A 14,481-nucleotide genomic window follows, 5' to 3' on the forward strand; every position below is an offset into this window, starting at 1 on the left:
ATCCTTCTGTTTTTGATGCACAGGAAATCACATACGCTTTACACGTAATTGATATTTTCGAGGTTTGTTCGTGAGCATCTCTGCAGACGTCCATGAACTGCTCCCTTCCTCTACGTACTAGAACTCCAGACAATTCCATGAGTCTTGACATGAATTTCAGCTGTGACTCCCTGAAGGCTTTGAGCCCCCTGGTGTATTATTTCTCTGTGATATTGGAGCTGTAAAGATGTCGCCTATATCAAGTATCCATATAGAGAAGCATGTAGACTTTAACTGTCTCTTCTGCACGACTGAAATAGAATAAAGTGAAGAGGGAACTGGAGATCTGATGTACTGAATGTGGACTTCACTTCTCTTTCAAACTGCAAGTTACGGAAACCTTTTATACTGTATAATTTTTAAAAAATGCATATGATCAATACTGCAAATTAAATTTCATTTATATCCTATATATGAAACTCTAGGCCTATATTTGTGGTCAACATTGCATTATGTATATTTGTAGGAGGCATAATCACAGATTCATCTTGTTTCTATGTGAATAGATTCAGTTAAATTTATTAATCAAAAAGACTCAACTTTTCAGTAAACTTGAATAGTGTTACCAGTAAAAAATTACCACTTATGGGCATTTTCACAGTATTAAGATATTACATTAGAAGTATATGTGACATTACTCAATAATCTTTAAATATAATCATGTCATCTGAAAATGGCTTATTGAGGCCAGTTTTGGTCATGATGACAAACTGCCAATGAGTCACATCTTACAATGATGCAGAAAATTTCAATGTGCTGAATCCAGGACATCCTGAGATTTTTTTTTAAGGTGATAAGCTTAAAACAATATTATTTGTGTGAAAGTGACGTGGGAGTTTGGACAATTTTGTCCACTAGGTGACTGTTTTTTCCTTAACAACTATGAGCTGTCTGCTACCCTTTGAAACCTGGACTGACATGACTTTTCTTGTGCTGCTTCTAGACGCCTTCAAGTATTTATGAATTATTTTTAAAAAGAAAGGCAAAATGTCTCGGAGAAAAAGAAAAAACCTAGTGAAAAAAATATATTTCAAACTATCATACTCACATGTTTTAAATTATGTCACTGAAATATTAAATAGTTTTAAGCATGTTTTTCTTTTCTTTTCTTTTTATCTTTTTTTTTTAAATTAATTTTCAGGTAATATTATTGTACTTTTTTTTTTTTTTTTTTACTAATTTCTTGCTTAATTTTGGGTGATTTCACCCAATCCAATGAAATTCATCCAATTTGCTCAGGTTTCAAAGGGCTAATCTGGAGAAATACCATTTTCACGCCAAAATTAGCATGTCTATGTGTGGGGTTTGACATGGTAAACCTTGCAAAGTATACCAACATGTTCCTTTCCCATTGCCGGTAAACTATAAATGTGTATACAGCGCTGTGTACAGTAGATGAGCCATGTTCAGCTTCATAGATACACTGGAAAATAGGGTAACAGTAGCAGCATGGAGGCCAGTGAAAACTCTTTTTCTCTTATTCGGTCTTTGTGACTTAGAAGTTATTGACAGAGGTGCGCCATTGCATCACACTGGAAAAGTGGAAAAAATTAGTGTCTCCATCCAAGGCCTGCAGGGAGAACCTGACTTTGAAGCCAGTTGCCATATAGTGGCCAAAGAGTGTATATAGACAGTGACATGATGATGAAAGACAAAAAGACAAAAACAGTTGTCACTGTAGCTGGCAAAATAATTGGAAGAAGGCATTCACCTCCCACAGCTTGTTTATATTTAAACATTATCAAAGATGCTTTAATTGGTATTTTTATATTAACAATGCATCAACTGATTATGAATAATGTGGAAAAGGTTCCTTGTAATGATGACGAATGTCTCAGCAGTTGCTCTCAGTTCTGCGCAATGTATTCCTCTTTCAGTTCATTGTTTTGGTTTTACGTCCTGCAGCTTTACCAGCCCATCCTTCTGCTTGTTCAAGGCTGGAATATCACACTGGAGTATCACGTTGTTATGCCGCATCATAGTTCTGTATATAAAGTATGATGGAGGACAGAGTTGTCTCACCTTTAAGCCATCAGCGGAGGCATAGGCAACTGTTTGGTAAGATGTTTGCAACGTAAAGTTTGTATTTACAGCATGTTTTTGCTGCCCCCGAGTGGCCAAAAAATGAGTAAAAACAGCCCCACAATCGTCTGTTTTTCTCAATGTAAAAACAAGTAAGCTGAGCCTTATTAGCACACGTGTAAGCAGAAAGAGCAGTCGTTGCCGGTGGCTTTGAAAGAGTTAAGGAATTTTACCCTGGCTGAAAGAGGAGAGAGAGAGAAGGAGGATGAGGGAGAGTTATTGCTGCCAGGGAGCGAGAGGAGGAGGAGGAGGAGGAGGAAGAGAGTGAGAGCAAGCTAGAAAGAGAGAGAGTTGCCGGTCTGCCTGTGTTTGTGTGTGTTTGTGTGTGTGTGCATGTGTGTGCGTGCGGCTCACTGAGTGTATGCGTACTGACACCTGGCGCTCGCCCTCCCTCGCTGCTCACATTGTGGAGAGCTCTCTGCCTGTCTGGGCCATTCTTTACCTCTCTCTCTCTTTTTCTCCCTCTATCCCCCTCTCTTCCCTCTCTCTGTCTTTTGTCCTCTTCTCTCTGGCTTTTCTCCCCGCGTTGTTTTTTTTCCTCCTCGTCCCTTTACAATCTCCTCCTTTTGTTTAGGATTTCCTTTACTATGGTGCAGGATTTTTATTGCCTGGGCGGACGCTGCGCTCGACTGACAAAGGTGAGCCGGATGAATCGAGGAGGATAGATGGATGTGGATGGATGTGAGAATCTCAGCTGTGAATGTTGGGAGTGGTGCAAACGGGCTATTCGTTAATTGTTTCCCCGGATTTTACTGGTTTCACAGTGCAAGTCTGAGCAGCTCTTGCACTGTGTGGGCGTCTCAGTGTGTGTTTTTAAAGGTGAAGGGTTCAAGTATGATTTAAGAGCAGCGTTGAGTGTCTCTGTTATTTCACTGGTGTCAGCAGCATGTGTCAAAACCGCTCTCTCTCCGACTGCTCTGTTGTGGCTGCTGTGCTCAGTGTCACCTTGACCCAGGTATAGTGAGCTCTCTCAGTGTCTTGGCGGCACTTGTGCCACACCTAAAGAACGGACTGTGTGTGTGTGTGTGTGTGTGTGTGTGTGTGTGTGTGTGTGGATGTGTATTGGTGCTTAAAATAAATACAGAACTGTAGGGACCATGGTGTCTGACAGATGGCCATTAGGAGAGAAAATAATGTGATAGACAGAAATAAACGATTGACTGTGACAAAATTATGTCACCTGTCTCTCTTTACCCTCACTCCATCCACCTCTCTCTCGCTCTCTCTCTCTCTCTTTTGGGCTAGCTACCAAAAAGTTTTTTTTTTTTAAAGAAAAGACCAAAATATGTCTGAAAAAATGTCAGATACTGAAAGTAATGTTGTTTATTTATAATGTAATCAGGTTTGATTTAAATCAGAATTGTACACAGTATTTTTTGTAATGACTTTTTTTGTTTAGTTAAGATTTTAAATATGGGTCAACTTTGGCTTTATTTGTCAAGGTTTTTCTGGAAAACATGACTTTATTCTTCAAAGCAAGGTATCTTTACCCCCAGTTCCCCATTTCTCTTTGGGTACAAAAACTCAATATATTTTTGGATAAAGATCATAATGTGTTTAATGCATTTCAAATACTGAAAATATTCTTGTTTGTTTATTCTTTAGTCAGTTCAGATTTAAATCACAATTTAACACTTTTTTTTAACTTTTAAATTTGAGAGTTCTGCTGAAAAAACATGATTTTATTCATCAAAGCAAGCCATTTAAGCAAGGTAGTAAAGTATTGTGGTTTTGGTTCTGAAACTTAGGTTTTGTAGGGGAGATGGAATAAAAAAACAAAAAAAACAACACCCCCCCCTCTCTGCTCATCTCACGTGAACATCTCTCACCGCCAATTTGTGCTCTTTTCAGAACAACGCATTTATTGTCTGGCTATTTATTGTTCTTTTTTTTTGTCAGGTTCCCAAAGTTGGTGCCAAGTGCTTTGTAACATTCGTAGACTTTAAATCAGATATTTCATGATTTAAAATCATAATTTTGGAAAGGATATCTCTCCAACTTATAATGATTAATAATTAATAATAATTGGTTGGTTTTGTAGGTTTTCCCATTAATTATTCTGTTATGATGACAATGTACTCATTGAGTTGATTGCTGAGATCTGGGAATACAACTATGTTGCTAAAAATCAGAAGTCAGAAGGGGCACAAAACAAGAGCAATGAGACGTGTGCGCAGGTTGCATAAAAGCCAAATGTTTATACAAGTTATTTGAATGTAGGGGAGATGTAGATGTAGATGTAGGGGAACATATTGGTAGAAATGGAATATAATATTAATACAAAGTTTTCATTTGTTCATAATCACCTGAAAATGACAATTGTTGTGTTTCTGTTACCTTGTAATGAGCCATTTATGTGCGGGTCATTGCTTTTTTTTGTACAGTTTTTTTTGGGGGGGGGGCATCTCTGATTTTATTTAGACAGTGCAAGAGACAGAAAACACCTTGGCACCACCATGTTGTTTCTACAGCAGCCCAGAATGGACAAACCAAACACTGGCTCTAGTTATGGCCATTCATGTTTTCGCAATTTTCCGTCGGCCATCACAGTTCTCCCACATGCTCTCCTACATTCACTCAGGAGAAATCTCAGTTTTTCAGTTTTTTTTTTTCAACATTTTTTGTTACAATTGGGTTGCGAAAGCCGAAAGATGATCTTTTTCCCCAATCACATGAAAAAAAGAACATGGCCAATTCTCATTATTAACGGGCTTATATTTTGCACTTTTGATTGAAAAAATGTATTTGAAACATTAATTAGAAATCTAGATAGTTGCCATTTAATTTGCGACTAATTCATCGAATTGGAAAAATTGATACCACATAGTATCGCAATATTTTTGTGTGGTAATATTGTATTGTTACAGGTATGCCAATCACATATGTTTTTATTATATTAATAATAATATCACAAATACAAATGTAACTTTTGGTAGCCTACTTGGATTATATTATCAATAGTTTTTTCAATCCAGGACGTGTTTTGCTGCTTTAAAAATGACTGAAGGCAGAAAAAAAAGTGAAAACTTTATCCTAGCAGATAATGCAGATGTTGATAAAGTTTTCCTTTTGGAATAATATTTGTAGTTGAAAAAATGTATTAAATCGCAGTATATCACAACATATTTCATCATAGTACTCAACATACCGCAACACATTTAAAATAACGATAATATTCTATCACGACTTATCATAATAATACTTTACCTTCAGACCTCAGGTGTTTTCCACGCCTATCATTTCATGTGTGCTGTGATGGATGTTTACATCCGTCGTTTTGGTAATGATATTACAGTTTAAAGTATCACATCATATTGAAACACGTTGCTGTGTGACGCCCATTAATGAGCCTGTTGTTGCATTTCATAAAAACATCAGAATATCTCCTGATGTTAGTGGGAGAAATGAGGATAAAACATAGCAGAAATGCTGCAGAGATAAATGTCACACTCTTAAATCTTGCTGTTATGGTTTCAGTAACATTAGAGACCTGTTTTGGTATTAGAAATCAGGTGTCTTATCAGTATTATATTGAACATTTTCTAAAGATACCCTGCTCACTCGTCATCCACTTCCTCTGTGGCTCTTGTTCCTTTTCTCTCTCCCCCTCACTCTGTCATCACTTCACTTACTGTAACTCTCTCCTTCTTCCTCGCACACTCGGTTACTCTCTCTCCCACCCACTCAGATATTTCTGGAGAACAAAAGGAGAGAGAAGAGAGAGGGGGATGAAACAGTGGAGCGGGGAACGGTTAATGTACCAGCCTTACGTAGGCTAATGACTCCTCGGCGCTCCCTCCCCTCCCGTCCTCCTCCTTTCTCTCAAGTCCTTCGTATCCACACCATCTCATAACCAAACTTGTTCTCCTCGCTCCTTTCAGGTTTCTCCCACCTTAGAGTCATTTCCCTCTTCATCTTTGTCTCCCCCGTTCATCACTGCTGCTTTTGTTCCATCTCTTCTCATCAATCCATCCACAGCCTCTTTTTTTTCAACCTCCTTTCTTTTCATTTCTTCTGGAGTGGTTATTTTCTTACACCCCCTCATCTTCCTTTTTTGTCAAGTCCCGCTCATTCCACCCATTCATCATCCGTTTATTCTCATTATTACAGGTGCTAAACATTTGCCATCCCTAGTTCTCGCTCTGCGTTTCATTTTTTTTCCAACTTCTATTCAGTTTTTGTCATGATTTATCTGTCTTTTTTCTCCTACTGTACCACTCGCTGACAGATAGCTGTGTAGAACCCCAGTCAGGGACACTCAACCTGCTTTGCTAGAGGGACACTTTTGCAAAATGACTGGAGGTCTGGGGCCAGCTGCAGCAGGCCAATACATGTTTCTAGGATTTTAGGATATATCTTGGAATTAAGGACATTAGTAGGATTTTAGCACATTTCTTGGATCTTAGGACATTTCTACAATTTTATCGAGTTTGCAGGAATTATCAGATTTTTTTAGGACGTTTATCGGTTTATATTCCATTTCTAGTGTTTAAGAACATTTCTAGGATTTTATCATGTTTGTAGGATTTTAGTCTAATTCTTATTTTAGGACATTTTTCAGGTTTTAGATTTTACAACGTTTCTTTGATTTTACGCCGTTTCTCTGATTTTGAGATGTTTCCTGGATTTTAGGACATTTCGAGGATAATAGGACGCTTCTGGGACTTTTGGACATATGTACGATTTCAGGACATTTCTAGATTTTGGCAAGTTCCTAGGATTTTAGGACATATCTCAGATTGAATTCTCGGATGCTTCTAGGATTTTACAACATCGGGGGCTTGGATAGGACCTCTGTCTGGGGATGTGGGGGATCCTCCACTGGCACTTTTTTTTGATAAAGTTCTCTTTTGATGTTTTTTATGCACTCTGGCACCTTATGTATACTTAAAGTACAAAAACAATTCCCAGTGGGAATCACTTTATTTTTATTGTGAATTGGAAAATGTTGGGGGTCCACCCTGCACACTGTTAGGGTCCAAATTTGGCACGCGGGCCATAAGTTGAGTATCGCTGCCCCAAATCCTGCATAAACCAACCAGCCTGCTGAATTGTGCATTAGGCCGTGAGAAATATGAAATAACATGGTCTTGGCCCATTTAAATATTTGATGCCATGCAGGACTTATCAGCCCCCCTTCTGCAGCGGCATCCTGTTGTTTCTGCCAGTTGGGGGAAACTGGGCTTTCATTGTGCTTCTTGATGTGGATGGGCTCATTATTGCTGCTCAACGCTGTGTGCCTTTGAATAGCAGGAAGTGCCCTCGCTAGCTGAGATATACTGAGGGATATTGTGTTGCTTTGCAGCCGCATGATAAACGCAGCAAAACACAATGTTGCATAAGCAAAAAAAAAAAAAAAGGCGGTTCACTTCACAAAAAGCTGCAATTGCGAGGACCACAGACAGCAAGGCGTGGACTGCAAACCCACGCCAGCTGTGTGTCCCAATGCGTCCCGCCGCCTGTCTGTTGGCAGTTATCGTGCCATATCTGAATTTAAACCTACAGTCTGTCTGTGTCTGTACTTGTCTGTCTGCCTGTCTGGTGCCCCCCTCTCCTCCTCCTCCTCCTCCTCCTCCTCTTCAGTCTGTGGCAGCCATGTTTGCCACTTTCAGTAGCTGTAACTCCTGCTGACACTGGTGAGAAGGACTGAATTTATTCAGCCTCAGGATGAATTTATCCGCTTTGACGAGTCTGATGATGGCGCCACACATATGAAGACACGTCCTGTGACATGTGCATCCTCACTAGTGCTGAAATTATGAGGTGATTAACAGAAAATGAATCACATACGATTTTCATAATCGATTACTCAGATGATTAATCATTGGTTTCAGCTCCTCAAATGTGAGCATGTGTTATATCATTATAAATTGAATATTTTGTAGGGTTTTGGGCTGTTAGTTTGCAAAAAAAGTGAACTAGCAATCATGAAGTATTTTGATACTTGATCTTATGAGTCATCATGAAGTGCTTTAATATGTCATAATAATATTTATAAAGCATTGTGAATATTTATGAGTGATTATAACTATTGATATATAGTTTTATAAGCAGATTATAATGCATTATGAGTATGTTTTTAATGCATTATAGAGATGGGCATCAGAGTAAGTGTAACTGTTCTCTTTATAAAACCAAATGTCAAATAAGACAGGACTCCATGTGAGTATGTGGTTTATTTTGGCTCCATGTTTATTTAAAAGATTTGGCTATGTGCAACAACAAATTGTCTTTCATGTAGGGCTGAAACATTCTACAGAAATTTCTGCAAATATTTTCATAATCCATAAATTATTTCAAAGGAAAATGCTAAACATTTACACACATTCCAGCTTCTTAAATATGATTTTCATTTTTTTCCTCTTTTTTTATATCACTACATGACAAAACAAGCAATTTGAAGACACAACTTTTGGGTCTGGGTCTGTTCATATTCACTTTTTTAGGCAATTTAATCGTTTAATCAAAACAAAACTGACAGATAAAATGATAATGGATGTAATCATCAGTTGCAGCCACTGTTTCCGTTCTCCAGACCACCCTGTAATTTCAGTGTCTAACTTTGTTTCTCAGTGATGGTCCCTGATGAAACTCCACGCAGATGTATAACATATATTTGCTCTACTGGTATTTAAAATATCAGCTATGTGCATCAACAGATTTTACAATAGGTTGGACAAAACAAGACATTTTAAGACATCACCTCAGGTTCTAAGAAAACAGTACTGAGCGCTTTCATGTCTGCGCTGGGAACAGTCATGGCCCTCCATCTGTCCATCCCGTGCTTTTTTGGCCACTTTTTTGGCCACAACTCAAGAATTAATTCGTTGACACAAAGAGGCAAAACAGGACAAGCAGCTCATTCCACTTTTCCATATTTTGAGGTGATAAACAACATGTTCGGGCACTTAAATCAACTGCATGTAAACACGGGTATTAGTGGAATATCCTTTTTTATTAGCCATGTAAACAGCTTAGTGGGAATATTGCCTTTTTTGGAAGAGAGGCAAAAACTAGATTTTTTTTGTGCATGTAAACATAGTCAATGGGACCTTCACCCAGACAGAATTAAGTACCCAGCTGAAGGCTGCACATAAAAAATTGATGTAAGACCTCCACGCTATACAATACTCTCCCTCACACTCACACACTGACCCATATCCTGCAGTTTGTGACATTTTTTTCACCCATTGTTGAATTCTTTGGACTAAACAAACCCCTTTTAATAAATCTTTGTCTTTTTATGTCATGAGTTCTTAAACTTGACAGCAGTGTTTTTCTGAAGTTAAGTATACACATTCAATTCAAACGTCTGCTTTCGTCCATCCATCTTGACAAATATGTTGTCTTAAATTTGAAATCCTGGTTGTATAATTTGATTTAATAGCAGTAAGAACAATGCAGGAACACCAGTTCAGGTCAGGACATAATTTGCATTTGTTTTACACTTTAATCAATCTAAATATAGCACAGCTACTCACTGTATAATAGGCTGTAGCTGTTTTGTTAATGATAGAAGACATGCAGCTAACATACCGTAGCCTACTTTCTCCTCTCCATGTGTAAGTGTTGGTGTCTGCTGTGGCACTGCAGGCGCCACAAACCCCCAGTCTAGTTTATATTTAATGTGTATTTCATTATTCAGGCCTGCTTGTTTGCAGTTGTAGACCCATCTCCATTGCAATTGAGAGGGTGTGTGTGTGTGTGTGTGTGTGTGTGTGTGTGTGTGTGTGTGTGTGTGTGTGTGTGTGTGTGTGTGTGTGTGTGTGTGTGTGTTTTTTTTCACTCTCCTATTGTCACAATGACACTGAGAACGCAGTGAATGATTGCATTGCTGTGGGCAAGCATAGGATAAGAATAACAGAGAGCTATGAAAGAGGGCACAGCAGCAAGGACGTCTTCTTTCTATTTCACCTGTCTCCGTCGTCCTTCGTCTGTTACAGTGGCCACAGTCAACGGCCTCCTCTCTTCCTTCTCCTTCATGTCTTCATCCCTTTCTCCTTCTTTCTTTTTTATTTGTTCCCCCCTTACTGGTTAAAAGCTTTGCACTCTGTCATGTTTTTTTTGTTTTTTTTTTTTTGCTCATGGCTATTTCGGAGACACTATATGCTGCGCTTTTTTATCTGTTTGTTTGCCATTGAGGTGGTGTTCCACAAGGGGAGGTGCACTCTGTGGCTGTGGCCCAAATAAAAGGGCATTAAATCGTTATATAAATAGAAAAAGTAGCGATTGCATTCTGTTTTTTTGAAGGAGCTTTTGTGTTGATCTTTTTGGACATTTTTCTTCTCAAAAAAGAATTCTTTTTGCGGTACCACAGCAGACAGTACCCCTCAATTAGGTGAAATTCGATCAAAACATTACTTTCAGAGTCTTCCCTCTTAAAACGAATATCACCAAATGGACTCTCAACGAAATGATTCACATTAGTCACACAGCCTGCAGACAGTCTGTGTAAAGTTAAATTAACTTGTGGATGAACCTGCAAGAGAGGATTTAGACTTTTAAATGTGGCATCGTATACTAATCTACAGCCTGGAGCTGTGTCATTGACACTGAATGCAGCGCTGCCCTTGTGGGCTGTTTGTCAGATTTTCATTACTAAAATTGAGCTTTGTATTTTTAACCTTTGTAATTTTATTTTAACAGTTTTACACCTGATGAATTATATTGGTTTCCGTCCATCTATACAGTCGTCTGTCAGTGCCATTCTTGTGAACATGATATCTCAAGAACACCTTGAGAAAATTTCTTAAAATTTGGAACAAACGTCCACTTGGACTCAATTGTTCAGTTTTTGGTGGTCATGGGTCAAGGTCACTGTGACCTCATGCCTGTCTCATTCTTGTTAATATCTCAAAAATACCTCAAGGGATTTTCTTAAAATTTGGCACAGACATGCACTTTGAGACAAGAATAAAATTATTATAGTTTGGTTGTTGAAAGGCAATGCCACATCTCATTCCTATGTATTTTGGCAAAATTGGCTCAAGTGTCCACTTTGAGTGAAAGATGAACTGATTTAAATTTGGTGTTCAAAGGTTAAAGACACTTTGACCTCATCTGTGGCCTTTTTCTGTAGGCGATTTTCAAGATTTGTTGAGTTTCCTTCAAATTTGGCACAAACGTCCACTTGGACTCAACCATGAAATAATTAGATTTTGGTAGTCAAAGGTCACTGTATTGTTCCACTTGTATTTATTCCTGTGATATATCAAGAACACTGTAAGGGAATTTCCTTATATTTGGCACAAACGTCCACTTTGACTATACAATGCTCAAACTAATATGAATTTGGTGGTTGAAGATCAAGGTCACTGTGACTGCTCAAAACATGTTTTGGGCCATAATTCAAGAATTCATATGCTAATTGTGACAAATGATTAATATGATAAAATGATAAAGTGATGACATTATAGATCCGAAAGGTCAAAGTTCAACTTCACTTAATAACTTTCTGAAAAAAAAACACTTTTCTGGCAAGTATTCAGTGTCATAACTTGGGAACAGAAGGGGAGACATTTGGTCAGATACTGAATTAGTGGCACTAATTTTGTACCTGTGTTGTTTGTATAAATCTTTTGTGTTGCCTGGTCAAGATGTGTGTGAAGTGTCCACATTTTCATAGACATGAATTTAAACTCTAAGTGCGTCTCGACTGGTTTGCGGAGGCATTCAACATTTTCCATGTTAAAATGAGCTATCTGTTTCTGTAACCATCAAGTTTCTAAAATCTAATTTTCCTTTTTGTGAAAGGCAGAGGCAAACAGGAGAAATAATTGTTTCCGCTGGCATTGTTACAGAGAGCAAACTAATGCATAAGTTTGCAACAAGTGATGATTGCAGAGTTGCAAACAGAATAGCAGTGACAGTTTCTCCCAGTGTTGCATTCACAGGTTTCAGGTTTAGAAAACATCCTTAAATTATCTTCTAAGAATGAGTTCATCCTCAGTGGAGCTGGCAAAGACGAGATTAGGGTGTGGTACAAACTTCTCCCTTCACATTTCAGGTTTTGTTGTGAAGCGCGCAAATCCCCACTGTGCAGAGAAGCCCCCTAAGCAACAGGAATGAGGATCAAATTTAGCAGTATTCCTCTCTAAGCCGCTGCATGGTAATAGCTCAGTCTGTCATTCACTGAGGCAGTAATTTGTAAGGCAGTAAATATCTTCCACCATAATGAACAAGCAGTGACTGCAGCAGGAGCGCTTTCCCTCAGCCTCCCTGTGTGAATTTATCAGGATCCCAACCTTTTCTCATTAAACACTCTTCGCCGGTGCAGAGAGAGGCATCTGCAACCTTAGCAGGAGTCTCGCGCGCTCCTCCTCTCGCTGCAGACAGCCAGAGGTCAAAGGGAGCCTGAGGTGATGCTCCTCTTGTGCTGCGGACTGAAATGAGTAGATTAACTGAAACCACAAATCCAGTTTCCTCGGCAGCAGACGGACGGTGTTGATCCAGCTTGCTGTCCATGTATCAGATGTTTACTTCTGTCTACTTTTTCACTTACTTGTAACACTTGATGCTAAGCCTGTCAGGCTTTATGTTGTTTTATGGCACATATGACGTTTACAGTGATATCAGTCGCAGATTTACCATTTGATATTCGTGGTCATTTTTGTAGCAGTGGATCCTTGATTTTGGACAGTAATACACAAAATCAGACTTATCATATCTAGTAGACAACTGTTGATTTTCGACATTGTTCAGGCGATTCATCAAGCAAATACATCACTTATAATTAATCGGTTAAACCATTTGCAGGAAAACATTTTCTGGTTCCAGCCTCTCAGTATCAAATGTGAAGCTTTTCTCTGTTTTCATATCATTGTAAATTGAATATATTTGGGTTTTGGACTGTTTGCCAAACAAAACAAGCAATTTGAAGACCACCTCGGGCTCTGGGAGATTACGATGAGCTTTTTTTTTTTTTCCCGGCATTTTATAGACTAAATGATTTATCTTAACCCATTACCATTCAAAGAGAGACTAAAATTAAAAAGAAAATAAGGCTCAATATTAGTATTCATGATGGAGAGACTGTGCGAGAGGGGGAGATAAGGAGGGGGGGGGTACAGGTGGGACGTCTACCTCTCTCGTCTTTTGTGGTCCCTCTGTGTGTGATTGTCAGGGATTAAAAATGGATAGAAACAAAAGCATCCCTCTTCACTGGAACGCCTGGAGGCAGACCAGGAGCCATACCAGCTCTTTATTTCTTTGCTCATCCTCTTCCTCTCCCTTCCAGTCTCAAGGCAGCCAAAGCAAAAATCCCTCTCACACTTCCATTTCCGTTTGGTTATTTTTGCCGCATGCTTTTCACTTCTCCTGCTCTGTGATGTAACCCCAGTGGTGTGTCAGACTGAAGGTAGGAGATGCCTTTTTTTTCCAGACTCTTCTTCACTAGCTTTTATTTTTAATTCTTTTTTCAAACGAAAGCCCACCCACTCAGTGCTGCGACACAGCTTTTCTCAGCATCGGATGGCCGTGTAGGAGTCGAGGCATATCACTCTTTTTTCTCTCTCTTTGTTACACGCACACACATTCTCTGTTTCTCCCTACTTCCTCCATCATAACACCTCCAGCCATCCAGGACACTGCTGAGTCGTGGTGCTGTCAGCCAGAGCCTGACGCACTCAGCTACTCACATATGCGTCACCTCGTTGGCCCGGTGCCACCATCGTGCTACCCGCTGTCCTCCACATACTATACTTCGGTGCCCGGGGTCATACTGTAGGCTCTGGGCTTTTCTGCAGGGTGGGAGGGGATACGGGGATATTTTCAGCCGAGGAAACATTGTTTTGTTTTGTTTTTTTGTCTGAGTGGAGCACAGGTCATGTTTGGGGCAAGTGCTCCACCATACAGGTATATCAAAAATGTATCAGTTGAAAACATAGGACGTACCAGCTTTCATAGCCAAAGTAGTACAGGTTTTTTTTGGTCAATATCAATATTGATATTTGAGAACTCCTCTATTACATACAAGAAACACATAACCACAACATAAAGCTAACTAACCATAATCAAAAAATGTTTCTTTTTCCATACAATATGATGTAAAATAATACTAATACTGTTCAAAACTATCTCAAATCTTTTGCATTCTTTACTGCAGATTTGCTATGCTTATCAGTCAACATGTACGCTGATACCGATGCAGGTGTATCAAAAATCTTAACCAAACACAATCACATAATGTTTCTTTTTCCAGTCAGTGTAATGAAAATAATGAAAAATAATAATAATAGAAATACTGTTTGAAATTACCTCAGATATTTAGCATTTTTTGTACTGAAAATTTTGTGCATATCAGCCAACATTTACGCCAGAACCGATGCAGGTGAAACTGCAAAGCTAATATCAGGTGTTATA

The 14,481-nt window shown here is 38.9% G+C and overlaps 1 protein-coding gene across 7 annotated transcripts in view; it reads left to right on the forward strand.

Moving 5' to 3' along the window:
• The window catches only part of tanc2b (tetratricopeptide repeat, ankyrin repeat and coiled-coil containing 2b), a 195,687-nt gene that overhangs the window by 62,622 nt on the left and 118,584 nt on the right, over positions 1–14,481 (forward strand). The window contains exon 1 of one of the 7 annotated variants that reach the window (XM_088069811.1): positions 2,528–2,759. The exons of the other annotated variants lie outside the window; for them this stretch is intronic. The gene's annotated coding sequence lies outside the window, so the exon portion shown is untranslated. Of the gene's footprint in view, positions 1–2,527; positions 2,760–14,481 lie in introns of those variants that run through there. 7 annotated transcript variants of the gene reach the window in all.

The sequence above is a fragment of the Plectropomus leopardus genome, chromosome 19 (genome assembly GCF_026936395.1).
Source record: "Plectropomus leopardus strain MGB_pleo_1.0 chromosome 19, ASM2693639v1, whole genome shotgun sequence".
NCBI classification, from domain to species: domain Eukaryota; kingdom Metazoa; phylum Chordata; class Actinopteri; order Perciformes; family Serranidae; genus Plectropomus; species Plectropomus leopardus.